Source organism: Oxyura jamaicensis, chromosome 10 (assembly GCF_011077185.1).
Source record: "Oxyura jamaicensis isolate SHBP4307 breed ruddy duck chromosome 10, BPBGC_Ojam_1.0, whole genome shotgun sequence".
Lineage (NCBI taxonomy): Eukaryota > Metazoa > Chordata > Aves > Anseriformes > Anatidae > Oxyura > Oxyura jamaicensis.
In genome coordinates this window covers 6,013,807-6,032,691 of record NC_048902.1, presented here as the reverse complement: position 1 = coordinate 6,032,691, position 18,885 = coordinate 6,013,807, and the positions used below count along the sequence as shown (strand labels likewise).

The 18,885-nt window shown below is 38.5% G+C and overlaps 1 long non-coding RNA gene across 2 annotated transcripts in view; it reads left to right on the top strand.

The window, feature by feature from the left end:
• LOC118172371 overlaps positions 1-18,885 on the top strand; it is a 59,978-nt gene that overhangs the window by 29,005 nt on the left and 12,088 nt on the right. The window contains exon 1 of one of the 2 annotated variants that reach the window (XR_004753670.1): positions 8,555-8,700. The exons of the other annotated variant lie outside the window; for it this stretch is intronic. This is a non-coding gene — a long non-coding RNA (uncharacterized LOC118172371). Of the gene's footprint in view, positions 1-8,554; positions 8,701-18,885 lie in introns of those variants that run through there. 2 annotated transcript variants of the gene reach the window in all.

The window sequence follows — 18,885 nt, the reverse complement described above, 5'->3', positions numbered from 1 at the left end:
TGTTCTTTGGGGCCGTCTCTACAAAGGTACCTTGTAAGGCCAAGGTAGGTCCATATTGGTCTGAACAAATGCTTCTCTCTGAAGGCATTGATTCCTAGGGGGGTGACCTGGGTTGAATCACTCTCACTAACTGCTGATTTCTGTGGACTTCCTGATCGGGAGTGGGGAGCAGATGCAGCTGCGCGTTGGGAGGTGGCACGAGGCAATGAGTAACTTCAGCACAGGTTACAAAACTGCTCCAAACTTTGAGAGCTGGTGGGGGGGAACAATAGCGTGTGGGGGATGTTCAATGTGTTGTTTGTTAATTTACCTGTAATAAAAACATCAGGGTTATAATTGATGCACTTTTGGTTACTCCACATGCCAATTTAATACTTGAGCTGGTTAATTAGGAAAAGTTTTTCTCTGAGATGTACAAAACCTCTTCAGAAGTGATTTATTTTATAGAGAGATTGTTTTAAAATTGACTTTTGTCTGAACAGAGACATTTACATTTCAAGTATTTAAAAGTGACTCTGTCAGAATCTCTCACATTCTTCGTCCATCTCGTTCAGCTAATCTCTGTGCTGTTCCCCTTTTACCAGACATACCAAGGGTTCTTTTGTCGAGAGCATTGTTTTTCAGACTGTGCTAATGCATCTTTAATCATTTGTCTTCCTCTTTCTTATGCATTCTCTGTATAGTTCTGGGTGGAATTGCCTCTTCAGATTTTTTCTGTCTTGCAGTGGCACATTCAGACTCAAATTGTTGTGCTCAGTAGTGCCATTGTCACATTATAACGGGGAAGATGCTTCATCATGTGTCATAAAATGAGCTGAAATCTTCAGTAAGGAGCTGAGGGATCATGCTTTAGAATAATATTCATTTTTATGCACCAAGCCATTACACTGGAAGAGGAGACTTTCAAGCTGTCCAAGTATTTTCGATCTGTAATATCACTGTATTATGTTAACAAGCTGTGGTGCATGAGGTTTTCAGTATTCTGGATTATAAATGTATAAAACTTAAAGATTTTTCTAAATGGCCAGTTTGTTTTTAGATTGTAAATTTGGTAGTCACTAACAGCAAACTTTGGTTTAAAAATATTAGTAAATTAGGTAATAGTATTTGTCTAATCTAATTAATACAGTCAAGTAAGACACTGCCTCTTTTACTGTTGTTATTTTATAATTATGGTCTTAGAACTGCCTACATGTTCAGGTAATTCTGTGAAAGGTGGCAAAGGCATACAGATCATCTCATTGTTAACAGCTCAGTAATTCTGGTCATTTATAGAAAGGTATTTAAGTGGAAGATGGCAATGAAAACAAATACATGTTATCCGGGAACAGAAAGACTTTATAGATGCAGGAAAAGAAAGAAGGTATCACAGTTCAGCAAGCTAAAACTTGGTTTAACGAAATTGGACAGTTTGAATGCATTAAATTTGTGAAAATACTTGTTTAAGTCAGTCTTACTATACTTGATATGGGAAACAATTTTGAAATCATCACAACATATCTTCTGTGCCTCTGTGAGAACTTGTCTATGCAGGAAAGTAAAAAATCTGTTGCTTAAATCATTTCTGTAGAGTTATGAATGTATGGCTACAACTTTGCTTTTTGAGCAGTGAGATTATGGTGGTGTTTGTGCTCCTTGTGTTCTAGTGCTCTGTGGCTGTTGGTGGTTTACAGTTCCCTGTAACTTGAGTTACTGGGATCATTTTCCAAAAGAGAGGCCTTTTGGGGTGAGTGTCATTGACTTTTTGGAGTCTTGTGCTTTCATATTGTTTGTGTGGATTTTTTTTTCTTTCTGTTTTTTTTTTTTTGTTTGTTTGTTTGTTTTTTTGTTTTGTTTTGTTTTTTTGTTTTATAAAGTAGGAATGGCAACAAGAATTGCTGACACCATGCAGAAAAAGAGAAATAAGGGCTGTCACCTTCTTACTGCTGTTAGCCGTGCTAATAACACATTGGAAATCACCTGCCAGCTTATCTGCCACTTTTACTGTAATAAAGTAATAAGAAGATACATTCTGATTAAGGGCAAGATTTTGAGAGTTTTTTATGAGCCAAAAAAATGGGTCAAAAACATCATTTTTCCTGTTTGAAAGTTCACCTAATTCCAAGAATGCCTCTTACATTGACAGGAAAACTTTAAACTGCTGCTCTTCCTCACCAGTTCCTTACTGGATATCAGAGAGCTCTTCGGTTCTCTTTTAAGTGTTTTGTTTTGTTTTCCCTCAAACTCTTCTCTGAACCCAGTGATTTTAGACTCCTCACCTGACAGAATGAGGCTAGTTGGACTGTAGATCCTTCCGTTGCCTTGCTTGGGATTTTAGCTTGAGTTATAGGCTTAAACCAATGGGAATTGAATCAACAATTTTAAGTCCTAAACTGGAAGGTGAAAACTGTTCTTGTATTTAAACCTCGAGACTTTTCTCATTTTCCCACTTTGAACTGCAGTTGAAATTTGCCAAGACTTTGCAATGAAAAGCTGAACCAAGAGAGGGTTCTGGAAAGAAAAAGGAAGTTTTTCCTTAAGCTCTAAAGGTAACATCCTGAGGGGTATGTTCAACCAATGTTAAAGGATGCGGAGTGCCTCTGAGAAGGAGCACCGCAGCTTGAAAAGGAACGTGTAGTCACTAGGCTAAGAAATGGAGAATGGCTGCTTTTTTGTTTTGGTTTGTTAATATTTGTTTGTTGTTGTTGTTAATATTCAGGCAATATTGCTGCAGTATTTTCTGTGTATCTAAATTAGCTGATTTCAGGTGGCATCTGATATCTGCAATCAGTTGTTTTAGATACATAGAAAATGTATATAAAGGAGTGTAATATAAACATAAAGGAGGGGGGTTGTGTGCCTGCGTATTATAGGTAATACCAAGGGACTGGGATTAGGACTTTTCTACATGCTATATAATTTCTTCAATGGTAAAAGTAAATACCAGAGCTTGTAAATATTTTTCATGTTTCAACATGATCTCATATGATCAACAATGATCTCATATTCTTTTCTGCTACAATAATCATTTAGAAGCCAGTAAAGCAGTTCTGTGATGCCTCATAGCTTTGAATGTGTAGCACAAGGAACATTTTTTTAGCAGGTAGACTATTACAGTCTTCATTTGAGATCAGGTAGTAACCTAGAAGGAGCTTTTTGATTTGTCCCTTTACTTATTTTCTTATGCAGAAAAATAATCCTAGGCAGAATTTTGTATGTTTATTCAGCAAACTAAGGAAAAAGTGCTCATGTATAAACACATGCCACATTTTAATAGGCAGAAGAATGCCTTCAGTTGTGCCATATGCTTTTTCCGTATCTGGCTCATCAGCTGTTGACACTGTGCTTGACACCTTCTTTGTAATGTATATGAAGCCATGACAATGCAAACACAGAACTGATATAATATGAACTCAGACACCATATGTAATTGGTAACTGAAGAGCATTAATTAGAAAACTGGGTTATTTCCATCTGAACTACAATGTTGAAGTGCTTCAGCACAGGACACCAACCTAACCTTTGATAGGTGAAGAAGACAAAAGAAACAATTTCTGGGGTGAGATACAGAGAAAAGGCAGACTTCCTGCTGAGAGACTGGATTCTAGAAAATCTTCCCCGCTGGTTAGAAAGACTTGAAATGAACAGAGAGTAGGACATTGGAACAGAAATCTTATGGTATTTGTAGTTGTGATATCAGCAAAGGAGAGAAGACTTCCTGGTGAGGAATGAATAGGCCTTTTCCTTTGTACATGCCATCATGATTTTTCAGGGGACAGACAAGTAGAAAGAAGACCAGAATAAGGAGAATAAATAGAGGAAGAGATCTAGGGTCGCAAGGAATACTCTTAGTGCTAGGAGGTTAGAGAGAATGGCCTGAGGAAAGGATCAGGTATCGATGCCAGTAGCTACAACTCATTCCAGTTTGCTCACGTGAGGAACAAACGAGAAAGTTTAGAAGCAGTGAGATGAATGTGTTTGGTATTATGGATTAAATAACTGGAGGATCAAATGGCAGTGAATCTATACAGTAGAAAGTAAGCAGGAAAGAATAGGAATTCTTACTGTGTTCTGAGAACCTGGGCTGGAAGAATGGGAAGGGCAGAGAGATTTTTTTTAAGATTCTGTCCTGAAAACACATGTGGTGATACATGTATGATTAATTGCCTAAATATACCACGAAGGATCCCACCCTCATACACTTATCTTCCAAGTTAAACTAAGTGCTCTAGAGAATGTAGTACTGATGCTTGAGACCAGGGAGTGTGCAGTGACTCTCAAAGGGCCCTTTTTTCAGGGGGAAGAGAATTGGAGTCTACAGACTATTTGATACTTTTCTCTTTCCCAAAGTGTACCCTTTCTGTATGAGACATGTCAGAAGAAATTTGACAGCCAGCAAAGAATCCTCCTTGATAGCAAACTAGACCATAAATAATGCCCTCTGCACGGCACAGAAAATTCACAAACTGAGGAGAAAAAAACAATACAGAATTATTAATTGCCTCTTTAAGAATATAAAACCATTCTGCTGCTTGGAGCAGTGCAGCTCTTTAGGATCTTTATCTGCTAATGACCACTGGATTCTGAGGGGCTAGGGTTGTCTTCCCAATTATTTAAGAACCTGAAGCAGTCTTTGAGTGACGATTATTAAAAAGGAAAATCAAAGCAATCTGCTATACTGTGCATTAAAATGATTGTTTTATGGTACTGTGTTTTTATGTAATTTAACATTTAGAAAACTAAAGACAGATTAAACTTAAAAAATCTGTTTTCTGCTATTTCCAAGGTTTTCTTTCGAAGTCAAGAATATTTTGGTTATTTTGAAAAAATCTTTAAGGTGATTTCTCTCAGAAGTGGGGAATATACTATTCCTTTATTTCTCTTTGGGCTATACAGATTTTAAAAAGCGTGGCCTCCTATGGAGCAAAGGCAGTGCTGAAGGACTGTGCTTCTGTTTGTACAGAAATTCAAGCTGAGCAGGACCGCTGTTGTTCCTGCTCTTCTTCCATTGCATGCTGGCTGCGTGCTGATCGAATTGTAGCTGGTTGTCGAATAGTTACCTTGCCTGGACTGTGGGATTTCTGCTCCGGTCCACCTGTACCCCAGGCAGTTAGAGCTGGGGGGTGGAAGAGGCTTGTGACCTTCAGCTGACAGGCTCATTTATACCCAGGCCTCAAGAAAAGACTGGTGCACCTCCCTTAATTCCAATACCTCCAATAAAAGCAAGACTGCAGATTAATTTGTATTGAGAGGAACCTTTAGAAGCAGGGTTGATTTCAGAGCTTGATCAGGTTTGCTCATGGCCTTGTCAAGGCTAGTGTTGAATATCTCTACAGCTGGAGATTCCACAGTCCCTCTCTGGCACAGATGGGAGAGAAAGAGAAGATTCCTTGTTTTGTGGCCATGATGTGAGGGAAGAGGATCCTCTTCCACCACAATTGTATTGGATGGATCTGTAATTTTTCCAACAGCACCTGTTAAATGTTTACTGGCTCTGTTTTCCAACAGAATCTGTCAAATGGGGAAACTTGTGCTCTTTCTCTTATATAAGCAGTCACTTCAGAGTCTGGTTTCAGCATTGTATCCACTAGAACTTAAACATTTGGAAAAGCAAAGCTTTCCCTAAAGATCGGTAGCAACCATCACCTCTCAGAAATGTGAGCAGCATTCTCCATAAATACTTCTGTGGCTAGACTGACCTTTAGTTGGGTGTGTGTATAACAACTCCCAAGTCATCTGGACGGTTGCAAATTAGAAATTGGTAGCTGAGACAAGCACTCCCCACGCTAAAACAAAGCTATATACTCTTGCCCTGGCTGAAGGTTGAGAAACATTTGCTTGGTATTTGCCTGGGTGGACAGAGGTAAAGCACTTAATGAAGGCACACCTTGTAGTAGAGAAGCAGTGTGAGCTCATCATCAGACCACAGAAACAACTCGGACTGGTTTTAGCATGTTGTCTCAAGAAGGGCCTAGAAGGGGTTTTTGTCTGAGAGAGTTTTGAAGACAGGAAGAAAGGCACTGTCTTGGGATCTTTGTGCTCATAAAACTGAACTTCCCACATTTTTTTGCCTTAGCGGAGTTGCACCAAAAAGCCTGAATCCTTGGAGTATTTACTGTCTGTTCATCACCAATAAGCATTTGTGATCTGCACCCGCCAGTGATTTAGGAAGAGAAATGATAAAATAAAGCACTTTACTTAGACATCTGGTTCATATTTGTAGACATAAAGGTGATTCTGGAAGTTTGGGAATAGGGTACATTGGGAAAATGTTGATCCAGAAAAATACTGAACGCTGAGATGTTGCTGAATGTAATCAGGTTGAATGAAGTCAGCAACGTTCAACTGTAAAATGAATTGCCAAGGATTTGATTTTAACCATGTGCCCAGGCTGTTTCACTGTAATACAAGTTGTAAATAGCACGGGAGTTCATCTTTTTGTCAAGCTGGAGAATGGGAGAACAGCAACTCCCCTGCTTTGTGAAACATCAGCTAGAATAAAAGTGGCCAGTGTTGCACCTGACGGAGCATTGGTAATCTCCCCACATCCAAATGAATAATTAGCTGAAATAATTACCAGCCTTGAGATGAATTCTCACACTTTTTTGCCCGTGACAGTATCAAGGATAACAGGTGTTGAGAGTGCCTTGAAGGGACAAAGATTAAAGATTATTTCATTATCTGGATTCCTTTAGGCAGAGAAGTCTTGCATTTTATCCTGTCATGCACAGAAAGGTCTAAGCAGCATCTCGTTCTCCTCATGCTTTGGCAGTTTTGAAGCTAAGCTTTTGACAGAGAGTGAATATTGTTTAATCTGGGAGAATGGTCTGTCCTTGAGAATTCAGTTATCTCTCTGTCACTGCACAGGCTGATTCCTGCTCAGAGGCCCAAGGAAAACTGCAAGTAAGGATGCTGCAAGGATAATAAAAGGAAGACTTCTGCACACTGAGATTTCGATTACTTAGAAAAGAAAGTATTTTATCAATTAATTTACTTGGAGACTTACCGATGAAATATTGTGTATGTTTCAAGCTCATTGTTTCAATACTTGCAAACTAGCATGGTGAGGAATGCTAATAGGATTTCTTTCTGTTCTGCCATTTCCTTGTGCATGTATCTAGATAAGATTTGTTTTGGTGGGTATGCTCAGAGGCCAGACTGCATCAGGGCAAGCATCTATAGGGTGTGTGCACTAGGAAATATCACCTTTTACTTCGTCAGTGGAAGCTAATGTCAGAAACTGTAAACTTTCCAATGCAGTATGACCTGTCCTCAGCTGTATATTCTGGAAATTCTTATAATAATTCCAGAGTATTTGGAATAGCAAACTATTTCCCATTTCACAGCAGTGACCTGCAGGAATAATGTGTCTCAACTATGTACTAGAGTCTGCTATATTCTTATTACAGGCCGCAAGGCACACCTGCATTATATTCATGACAGAATGGTGCAAGTTACTTTTGAATCCCAAGATGATGTGGTGGACAGTGAGGAAGAACGGGATGGATGGAATTGATGGAAACCTGCTATTGCAGAAGCTCATGTTCATAAACATTTCTGCATTTGAGCTTGACTTTTTTCCTCTTCATATTATCTCCTCTAACTCCATTATAATTTGAAGGAGATTTTTGCCCAGTTGGTGCGTATTTGATTAATGATCTTTCTTTACACCTTCTTTACTTTCTTTACCAGTGTTACCACATAAAGAAATATATTTTGTTGTATTTCAGTTCTGAGAGCTGTCTGCTTTTTCTTTGAGACTTCATGAAAACCCTTATATGTTTGATTATACTTTTTTAAGCTAGCAGCCGGCCCCTTTCCTCCCTTTGACATTCACCTGCAACTCCCTTTGTATTCAAGAACAGTTGTGTGCTGTCTAGAGGCATGGAATAGCAGCAAATAGGAAAGGCAACACGGATTACAGACATAAAGTTGGATGAAGGACTTAAGTGAGGTGATTTTCTTTGAGACACATTATTTCTGCCTTTTGCCAAGGTGGCCACAGAGGGACCATGGCAAGTGAATAGTAGTCAGACACTTGTGAGTAGTAGATCATGTCTGAAAAAAGTTCAGGCTGGCTTCTCTTTTCCATGCAGAGCAGTTTTCTCAGTTCTAATTATGCTTCTCTCTGCATTTCATGTAGTAATGTAGTATTGCTCGTATACTTTAGAAGGTACTTTTTTTTCTCCCTATGGTTACTTAAGAAAACCCTTGGCTAATTAATTCAGGCCATAAATATTCATCATTAATTAATATTTTCAGTATGGATGTGTAGTACACTTGCTGAGAAAAGCTAGCTACAATTAAAGAAATAATCATAAAAACGAAGGATAAATTGACTATGCAGGATTCCCGGATTTTGGCTGGATGTGACTTAAGTGCAAACAGATGCAATTCCAGTATCCACTGTTCTTCATAAGGTGGAAAGTACTAAGTATTTTCCATGCTCAAGGAACCAGGCTTTAATGAAAACATTCTGATACTCATGCAAAAAAATCGAAGACTTGCAAGACTTCAGCTGAAAAGATCAAAGTCTTGTTTGAATAAATGTTGTTGTAGTTTGCCTTTTGGGGACTAAACTGATCTGTCTTCACAGAGATGATTCCACCAGCTCTCATTGGACTCTCCCGATGTGTTCCTGGGTCATGCTTCTAGAGCATCAAGCGTTTTTCCTCTGATTGTGCGGTCTGATGGCATTAATGTCATATTAAAGAAAGAAGGGTCATGCTCTGCCATTGTTTTTTCCAAATGGTTTGAATAGTCCCAGTGAATTTGAATAAGCTGCTTGTTCAGGAGTTTGTAAAAATTAATTCTAAGTTTTAACTGCTGTTCATAGACAAAGAATTACGCTGTCCTGAGCTAGCTCAACACAACAGGAAAAGAATAAACCTTTATAGCATACCCTTCCTGAAAAGCTAGGAAAGGGGGGTAACATGTGGGAACTATGCCAGTGCTTAAGGAAAGCACAGGGAAAGATACTATATTTAAAACAACCTATGGTAATGCCTCATTCTGCTTGCTTACAGAGGCTCCTATGAGATGATGGAGATTGTTAATATGTATGTGGGGTGAACTTGGATATTATTGAATGACTGTAATGCAGTTTGTAAGGCAAATGGTATAATATTGCTGGAGCATTTAGAGATCATTCCTAAAAGGTACAAAAGATGTCCAGCTCCCCAGAGGGCCTGGGTACTTCAAGGTACTCTGCACAGTGCAGTTTTCATGTCTGCATGCCCTGAGGGAGAGTGGAAAGATTTGTATGCTCTCATTGTAGAAGGTAGTTATATGTGAATCAGAAAGTCTCAAACCCTCTTGATGACCTTCCCAAAATTCTTTACTTAAGGAATGCACCCATAAAACAGATGGCTGTACTGAGGTCCAGAGCCAGACTCAGAAGGGTGTATTATAGGGAAGCAGAGTAATGGCATCATGGTGAAACCTATTTTTGTTGAGCACTGAAGAACTTGAGACATCCCTGCTGGTTCCTGCGTGGAGCCCTGCTTCTGCTCGCCAAGGCGATTCCCAGCAGACAGGATGTTCCTGGGAGCTAACTTGATGGGCTCTGTGCTGCATTTCAGGTCTAACACCTGCTTGGTAATCAATTTCAAAACCTCACAATACAGATATCTTTTAAGAATGAAATTGAACATGCAAAGAATTAAGGTAGCGCATTGATGAGACTGAAGCTATTTTGAATGAGAACAAACACCCCTAGGCTTTCGGGATTTTAATACAGAATTTTGAAGAAACATCAAAGGAGGAAAAAAAAATAAATACCGGTTTTGCAGCTATTGACATTGCAAATTTCATTTAACAACAGCAGTATCATTTGGATATTTCCAACTGTGATTTCCTTAGCAAGATATGCATTTACTCTTCAATGTTGAGACTTCTTGCACTGAATTGCAGAAAACATAGGAAAGGTGGTTTTGTTTCAGTTGCAGTAACTCTAGTTCCAGAGCGTTTGCCTTTACTGTGCCACTATGTGAAACATATAAGCAAGGAACTCAAGATGATGCAATAATTAGCTGGTAAATTGACTTAGGATGAGAGTGCTGTATGCTTTTTGTGAAGCTTTTTTTCCTTGCTTCTACATTTCTTTGCAAGTACAATGTAACAAATGAAACTTTAGCCACCTGTGATTTATGTGTTTACCTTTTAAAAATATGCAGATTTTTATGGTAAATATGATCAGCTATTTTTCATTCTCAACACTAATAAAAGATTTACGTGTCTACTAACAGAATCTGACGAGGTTAATAATTGAGGGTTGTTGACAGGTTTTCAATGAAGAAAGCATTTTCCTTAGGTAAGCGCCCTGTTTGAGTCTTGGGGAGTTTATCTCTTGTCACTTCCTTCAATGTATGAATGCTTCCACTAAAGGACATAGGTTGATCTTTTCCACCATATTAGAAAATGCAATACACGGACAGATGGTATTCTGAATAATAGCGTGTGTAGAACATTAATATAACAGAATCACTAAGACGGGGTTTCATATGACTGCAATACATCTACAGAATTTACCAGCTCTGTAAGGAATCCATGTTGTTATTGTTTAAGACTTGACTTAGATATTGTAATTTCATTTGATGTCTAGTAGCTACGATGTCACACATAGTATAAAGTCTTAACTATAAGGTTTCTGGATATGCGATTTGTGTATTTTTCATGTTCTTCAAGGTGCCTTGAACTGCCTTTCAACTTTAAGATGGTTAAATCCTAGGGGCTAGGGAATCAAAATTAGAAAGGGGAGGAACCCATCAAGATTGCTGCTTCTCCATCCCTCTGGGCTGAGCATTATTAGTTTGAGCTTGAGTAACAGGAAGAAAATGAAGAAGAAAAACTGTCCACCCTGCTTATAGTGTAGCTGGGTTAGTGCCCAGGAGAACTAAGCTCTCTGGAGGAAAGCTTGGTAGGTACTTCAGGAAATGGCTGTGGTTTGAACAGTTACTTTGACAAAGCAGATCAACTGGCATAGGGCATAGGCATGGCCACGGTATTCATGGTATGCTAAAACCAAGTCTGTAAAAAGTACATGCATGCATATATGCAGGCTGTCTGATGTAAACACAAAATCTCTGAAGGCACAGGCAGGAAAGAGTAACCTTTTTAAAACCAGGAATTTTTCCTCTGTCAGTGTTGGACATCTTACTATAAAAATAAGATTGCCACAAATGAATAAAAGAAGACTTCAGCAATATCTGAGGTCCCATGGTGGCAGTGGAACATTTGTCTCTTTGTAAATTCTTCATTGATCTGGGACCAGTTAGAAAAAATCTTCAAGCTTTATAATGTTCCAGAAACAGAACGCTTTATAATTGTATAGTTTGTGCTGGAAGATAAGCATGATGGGAAATAAAACCAAAGATACTTTGGGAGAAATTAGGATACAACTGCCCTGTGACTTTCTTCTTACTCATTTCGGTGGCTGCTGAATAGTATCAGGAGTCATCACAGTCCTGTACCTCTTCCATTTCCATGTATACTAGATACATAGAAACAATGTAGATTTGCATCGTTTTAAAACTTGCTACTTTGTGTTACACTTACCAGGTTTTCCATCATAGCTCATTTAGAGCTATGCAAGTAAAAAAATAAAAATAAAAAAATAAAGTATAATCTGCTCTTTCTTTTACCAACATGAAAGCTGTTATTTGTTGATGCCATGCAGAACATATCAATGCAAAAAAAAAAAAATGAGGGAGAGCTAACTGGCATTCTGAGACCAGAAACACAAGTTTTGGAAGTTTTTTTTCAGGGGGCAGTGGGATTCTAGTCACCCAAAACTTAGTATTTCATGGAAGAAATGGTTCTTCTTTCTCGGCAGATGATGAAAGTAGCAGAAGAACTGAACTGACCGTGTAAGAATAGAGATGTTAAGAGGCGACTAGTATTTTCAAATTGCACAAATCTTCTATTAAAATTCCCTTACTCAAGGTCCCATTTTCTTTCCTTGTAAAGCCTCAAACACTTTATACCAAGCTCTTAAAATATGTCAGTGCCACCAAGTAATTCAGCGTTAAAGGATGTCAGCTTTTTAGACTTAGGCCCAGGATCTTGGGAGGCCCATTGTGATAATTGCCCTGTATGAATACCCTGACCTGGTCAGTGTGCTTGTTTGGTCTCTGCTTTTGAATACTTTATATAATACTATTATTTGTATTGTAATATAATACTATTATTTCATAATAAAGCGCCTGTGTTTATTGTTGAAAGGGCCTATGGAAAAGCTAAATGGGGTTGGTGTAAATATTTTTAAATAAAATAAAATCTAGGGATTAGTTAAAAGTTAAGTTGTGCAAAGCTTGGACATTTTAAAGAGAGGTATGATTCTTTTGATGAATAGGAAATGTGTTAAGAAATTCTGATTAATTATTAATCTATTGAAAAAGGAGCTAGAAATATTAATATTTTATACTGGAGATATTTTTATAAAATCATCTTGTAGTTGGTTAGTTAGCTGGTTAGAGTACAGCTTCAAACAATCTATAGAAACAAGCGAATCCTCCTTTATCTCAAATATAATTAGCCATTTAAATGTCTTGGGTCAATTTATTAACACTTTATTCATCGGGGTGTAACTTTTATTAGGCTTTATTGCTATCAGAAATTATATCCTACACAAATACAATAGAGATTTAAATGTTCTGTAGAATGAGCCAATGCTTCCTGACTTTATTGCATAGTATTGTAATGAACCTTGACCAGCTGTAGATTTGATAAGTGTAAAATATTACTGCTTGCTGCTAATTTTGTTCCTTTTTAATGACTGATAATCCATGTCGATTTAGTGTGATAGTCACAATCCAATACTGTTTTCCTGCTATAAATGTGATTGTAACAGGAGCTATTAAGTGTGTCTGCATAATAAAATTAGTCAGGGAAGCTCTGTATATTGTTTCCAGGTCTTTGGATTTTCATTATAGTAGTGGAACTTGTTAGACTGTAAAGCTTGATGGTTGCCAGCTCAGACAGGAGGCTCTTTGCTACTTCCCTGCCAAGCGAGGGGGTAATGATGCTGCACTAAGAAGTCTGTTTTCACTGTTCTGGAAAATTCATCGTATATAAACATACGGCATAATTCTGGGGAGACTCTGAAAGGTGTCACAGGTGAAGAAAGGGAGGAAACTCATCCAGGCAACCAAGTATTGCAACTGCGTAAGTTTAGAGAGAAACTTGGCAGCTGAATGTCTGTGTTGGGAAAAGGCAGTCATGGCATCTCTTGGTAATCCCGCAACACTGATGAGTCAAATGTTCACATTTGTCATGATGCCAAGGTGCATGCATGAAGGGATCCTAGGGAGGAAACCTAGGCAGCACTCTCTTTTCCTTTATCGCTCTGTCCAGCAGCGCACTGCACCTTTAGAAGATGAGCTGTTGTGTCAGACAAATTCTAAGAAACAGTTCCTTATAGGCTTGCTTTTGGTCTCATTTGATCTTGCCTAATTTGGAGGCTTCTATTTCATTTTTCCTTGGCCTCTAGGTTTGAAGTGGAGATATTTTTTATAGGAATAAATGAAATTCCAACTGTGAGAATGATCAAAAAGCATTTTCTGTAACTTAATGTAATTTTCTGGAGATTTTTTTTTTTTTTTAGAGTGAATAGCTATGTGATCTCCCCCGATACCTTGGCAGAATAAGTAACTAAATCCTGTACTCACATCTGGGTAGTATCTCAAAAGAAACCACCCTGCACTAACGCCTTAATGCCTGAAATCCTCTTAATTATCTTACTAAAAAGGTAACAGGGAATTCTGTCATTGTCATCAGTGTAGGCAAGATTGTGCCGACAGTAATTTTGGCTGGCAAGCCACCGCTGCCCTGGTGTGATAGCTTTGCTGTGTCCCCTTCAACTAACTGCCCTGGAAGGCCCAGCTGTACTGACTGCTGGGGAAGGACAGGAGCCACTTTCACCGTAAAAGAACTCTTTTCACTGGTACTGTTGGCTGAAGACAGGCTTCTATTTAATTAGCAGTTTATAGGAGCAGTTTGTAACTTTTCACTGGCTGGCAAAACAGTAGTTCATAGCTCTTGATAAAAGGCAGGAATAAACCTAAGGCTTCACAGCCTTCTACATTATTTTCAAAATGACCTCCAACACTTGGAAAATCTCCTCCAGGAGGAAGTGGGGAAAAAAAAAAGCAGAAAGCAAAATGACGTGTGCAAAGTGAACTCCTTTAGCCTAAGGTTTACTGTAGCATATCCGCAGTTTGGTGGCTCTGTGATAGAAACTGTGGGGCCTGTCTGAGTTTCTGCATACAGGGACATTTCTGCATTATTCCGTCCTGCTATAGTAGGGAGCACAGAGATGTTCTCCTGTAACCCTGCAATGAATGCTTCCAATGCTTTGTGTGACATCACAAATGATACTGAAAAAATTGAGTATTGGCTTTTCTGCCGAGATCTTCAGGACATCAATTATGGCTGATACATACTCCTTTTGGAGGGCTTCCACAAGCATTTCTAGCAAAGGGCTATTTGCTGTGCTGGCTCAGTCCTTTACCCAGCACTACTTGAATCATGCTCTGTGCAACAGTTTGGGGAAATGCTGGCTGCTACAGGGCTGCTTCTTGCTAGAGGACAAAATGCTGAGACTAGATGATGTGCACCGTGTAGCTGAAATCTGGCTGACATCAGTGGGAGGTGGAGAGGCTAGTCAGTGCACCTGCAAATTAGTGTGTCTGTGTGTAATTGGGGCTGTTTCATCAGTGTTCCTAGGGACTTTGTGGGGAAAAAATCCAGTAACTGGCTCCTTTATGCCTCTAGAGCAAAATATCTTTTGGGTGGGGAGAAGACGTTCCCTGGGCTCAAAGACATAAAGAAAGGGGACCTATTCACCAATTTATTATAAATCGAGTTATTTCAGTAAGTTTCTAATGGTCCATTCAATGTTTTGCTAGTTGAAGATGTCCCATACAGATGTAACTCTGCTCTTTTGCTCTAGCTCAGCAAGAACACTGATACAAAAGGCATTCCTCGCAAATAAACACTGCACAGATACAAAGAAATACTGTGCAAAACCTAAGCCACGCAATGAGCTTCAGAAAGATCAGACCCACAGATGTGCTGACTGAAGTTTAAGAGGCAACGTAACAGATGTACAAAGCTGTAGATCAGAGGGGATATAAAACAGTTAAACTTGCTTAAAGGCACAATGTGTCACAATCTAACGATTACATGCATCCTAAGCCCGACAGAAGAGGGAACATACGCTCAGCTATGTGCTCTTGGCTGTAGGCATGCCAGGAAGATTATAAAAATGCCATGCTGTGATATGTTGCCCTCCTGCCTGAAAGGCTACCATTAAGCTGCTTATTTACTGCACCTATTCAGGCAGCAGTGCGCTTCAGAGTGCTACCTGTCTTCTTGTTGGATAAATTAGTTGTGGATATCACAGGATTATTGCTGCCTATTGTTCAGTCTGGTGAAGGTGGGAAGAGATGAAAGACGCTGATCTGACCTTGTAATGTTTTGTGTAAAATAAGAGATGCTTTTCCTTCATAGTGCGTGTCAGAGTTGATCTTGGTAGGACTGATTGTGTTTGCTAGTTTGGAGTTAAATTAAAAAGGATAACGTAATAACGAAGGCAAAATCTTTATCATTCATATGCATATATAAATGAGGTGAATGAGTGAATGAGATTAAATTTATACATATATATAAAGGGAGAAAGATGCAGGGGGAAAATATATGGAGGTGTGGAGAAAAGTCCATGTCACTAGAGCTTTGTAGTCTTTTTCCGGCTTCGTAAATCTGCACTGCTTGAAATGAAATCTTCAGGAGTACACACAGGAAAACTTAGCCAACCTTTCAACTCTAAATGGTTTATTGTTTTTGTATAAATAGTTTTGTCCTCATATTTTATCATACATGGAGCTGTGAACTTTAAATTAGTGATAACAGAAATTGACAAGTATAGCATTAAAAAATAAACCATACAGCCCTACAGGCTTAATTATGAAGTGAGCAGGAAGATAGACACAGAAAATCCTGTTATAAAAATTTACCTCACATAATATAAATAAAAGATTGTCTTCCACTGATAGTCTATAGATCAAAAGGATAATATAAAATGACTGCTCTGATATTTATTTTTCCTTTATTATGTGTATAAACTGTACATTTCTCATTTGTTATGTCCTCTACGTATACACAGAGACAAATATATAAAATGAGGGCTACATGGCTATATATGACTAGCCTCTGTTTTCATGTCATCATTAGAGATGTTTTTTTCATTGTCAAAATGTAAAAACAAAATTTAAAGTATTCTAATAATAATGGCAAGTTGAATGTAAATTGGATAAATAAAAACAATAATTATTAATATAAGTTTAGCTTAGAAATTTTGGTTCTGAAGATTAGGGATGTTTTTAGATAATCACTAAATATCAGACCCTAATTATGGCAGTACATATTGCATCTAAAACATAATATAAATGCATTATATTTATGGAGGGGGGGGGATTCTTTTTCCAGGTGAACCTTTGCTATCTTGAACAATTTTAAATGACTCTGGTGTAGCACATTAATGGCCAAAAGTTGAATTTTAATGTCAGTAATCAGTAAGTATGATTTCCTTGATGGTTAGACAAAAACAGGCCTAAAGCCTGCGTCAGTCCATTTGAAGTGAAGATCTGAAATATTCTGAATTTCCAGCTAAACATTTTTTTTATTACTGGCAAAGAAATGAGGAGGAAAGCATCTAAGAGAAACAGGTGCAACTCTCTCCATCCTTTCTTGAGCTACTTATTTGATCATTTTCGAATGCCATTATAAAAACTGCCAGAATAGCAATCAATGTTCAGCCAGTAAAATTTTCGCACATTAAAAGTAGCTATCTTGTGACAGGAAATCAGGCTTCAAGGACAAGGCAAGAAATAATAGCACCTTTTTAATAAGGGCTTACTAAAAATAAACCTCAGTATTTTTCCTCGTTACATCTCAGAATACATGGTGCCCTCAGTGATGGATCCACAGCAAAGTATCAGGCTGTAAAGCATAGGATTGTGCTAATGAGGTAATTCCCCATCTCCTTGTTTGTTTGCTCATGGTTTAGGACCATTCCATGCAAAACCTGGGCTGTGGCAGTCTCCCTGTTAACAACAGTTGGGATGATAGCTCAAGCTGAGCATTACTGATGTTGGCTTACAGCACTGAGCCCTCTCGGAGTGGTATTTAACTGGCAGTTATTGTACTTGATTATGATCAATCATGAAGGAAATTGACTTGACTCCCAAAAGTCTATATCTCTTAATATCACTATTAGCCAAGCATTTCTTTCCTTGTTCCTTCCTCTCACTCCACCTCCACCATATGCATTTGCTGAATAAAGACAGTGCTTTGCAAAAATTAGAACTATTAGCACTAAGACACATTCCTTTAAATTGAATTTAGAATAGAAGACACGTGATAAAAACATAATATTATTTTAATTTATTTTCCATTATGTTTGGAGTAAAGAGCCTGCTATATTACAGCAGATCTCTGATTTGTATTTGTCTCCAATAAGATTCCCCAACCAAGCTATTATTTCCCTAAAACAGGTGCTGTACACCATATCTGCTTAGCATGGGCTGAAATGTTGATATACCTGTGAAGTCAGCTAACGCTACTATTTTAGCCGCTCCAGATAAAAGGCATCTAAGCAGCATACTTCTCTAATGCAGTTTGGAAATCTCTATGGTCTCTTTATTTCATGACAAGGTGTCAAAGCCTAGGAAGCATCACCTGTATTGCCAGTCTAAACAGTGCATCTCTGGAATCCATAAGACTTGACTGCAGTAGCACAGATGTGTCTTGAGACACTATGGCTTATGTTAGCTTCTATTTGAAATTAAGAATTCAGGGAGGTCATTTGGCTTCAATAAAAAGGAAAAAACTAATGAAGAATGAGCCATATGCACTTCTGCTAACTATGATGGAAGGACTGCTAACTCATTGCAGTTGCAATTAATGGTAATCACTGGCAAATCTGCCTTAAATGTATAATTAATCCAAAGCATGTAAGTAGTCTGACTGATGTGAATGGAACTCTTAACACACTCATGTACTCACATGCACAAAATTAGTCAGGCACTGCTTCTCCAGGAGGGCTGCATGGAAATGCAAAACTCTTCTGCTAAGTCGCCATGGGCTCAAGAGAATCGTGCAGTTTAATTATTTTCAATCAGGGTTAAAGAGGGATGGAAATATCCTTTTGTACCAGATAAATTTGTCCAGATGTCATCTGTAATGGCAGGAACAGTCAGCTCAAGGGAGCAAGCGCAGGTGAGGTTTTGGTGCATGATGGTTACTTGGGAAGCCAAACTACTTTAAGATGTTAATGCAAGAGCAGGGTAATCAGCCTAGGATAAGGTTGAGATCGTTCATCCAAATTTAGAGAGGTGTTTCTGTTGGAAAGAGTTGAAGAGAAAATTAACCAGGTGATGCAAATGAGACATTGGAATCATTTGGGGAGACTTCGAGTACAGCAGTACTACTAGCTAAGCTTTAAGTAGATTTCTCATTTTCATGTGTACCAATCAGCTCCTGAAGCAGCAGCCAACTGCACATCCCCGGAATGGTGGGGTGGTGGAAAGGGCAGCAGACGGGAAGGATCTCAGAGCTGTATAGACTAGAACTGGATCCTGTGAAAAATTGAGGATAATAGGTGAGCAGTAGGGTTAAAAACAGCATGGCTTGAAGTTTGACACTGCTGAGCAATAAAGTTGCTTTAACCTAAACCTGCTAATGAGTTGCAAGAGCACGTACAGGTGCCAACAATTTTCACTCATTTTAACTGACTGAGAAAACAACTTTCAGAAAGAAGAATGTAATTGTTAGGAACCTGGATGGGTTGGGGACTGTTGGTCAGAAAATTAAAATGTGATTAAGAAAATTGGAATTCAGAGTGGGTTT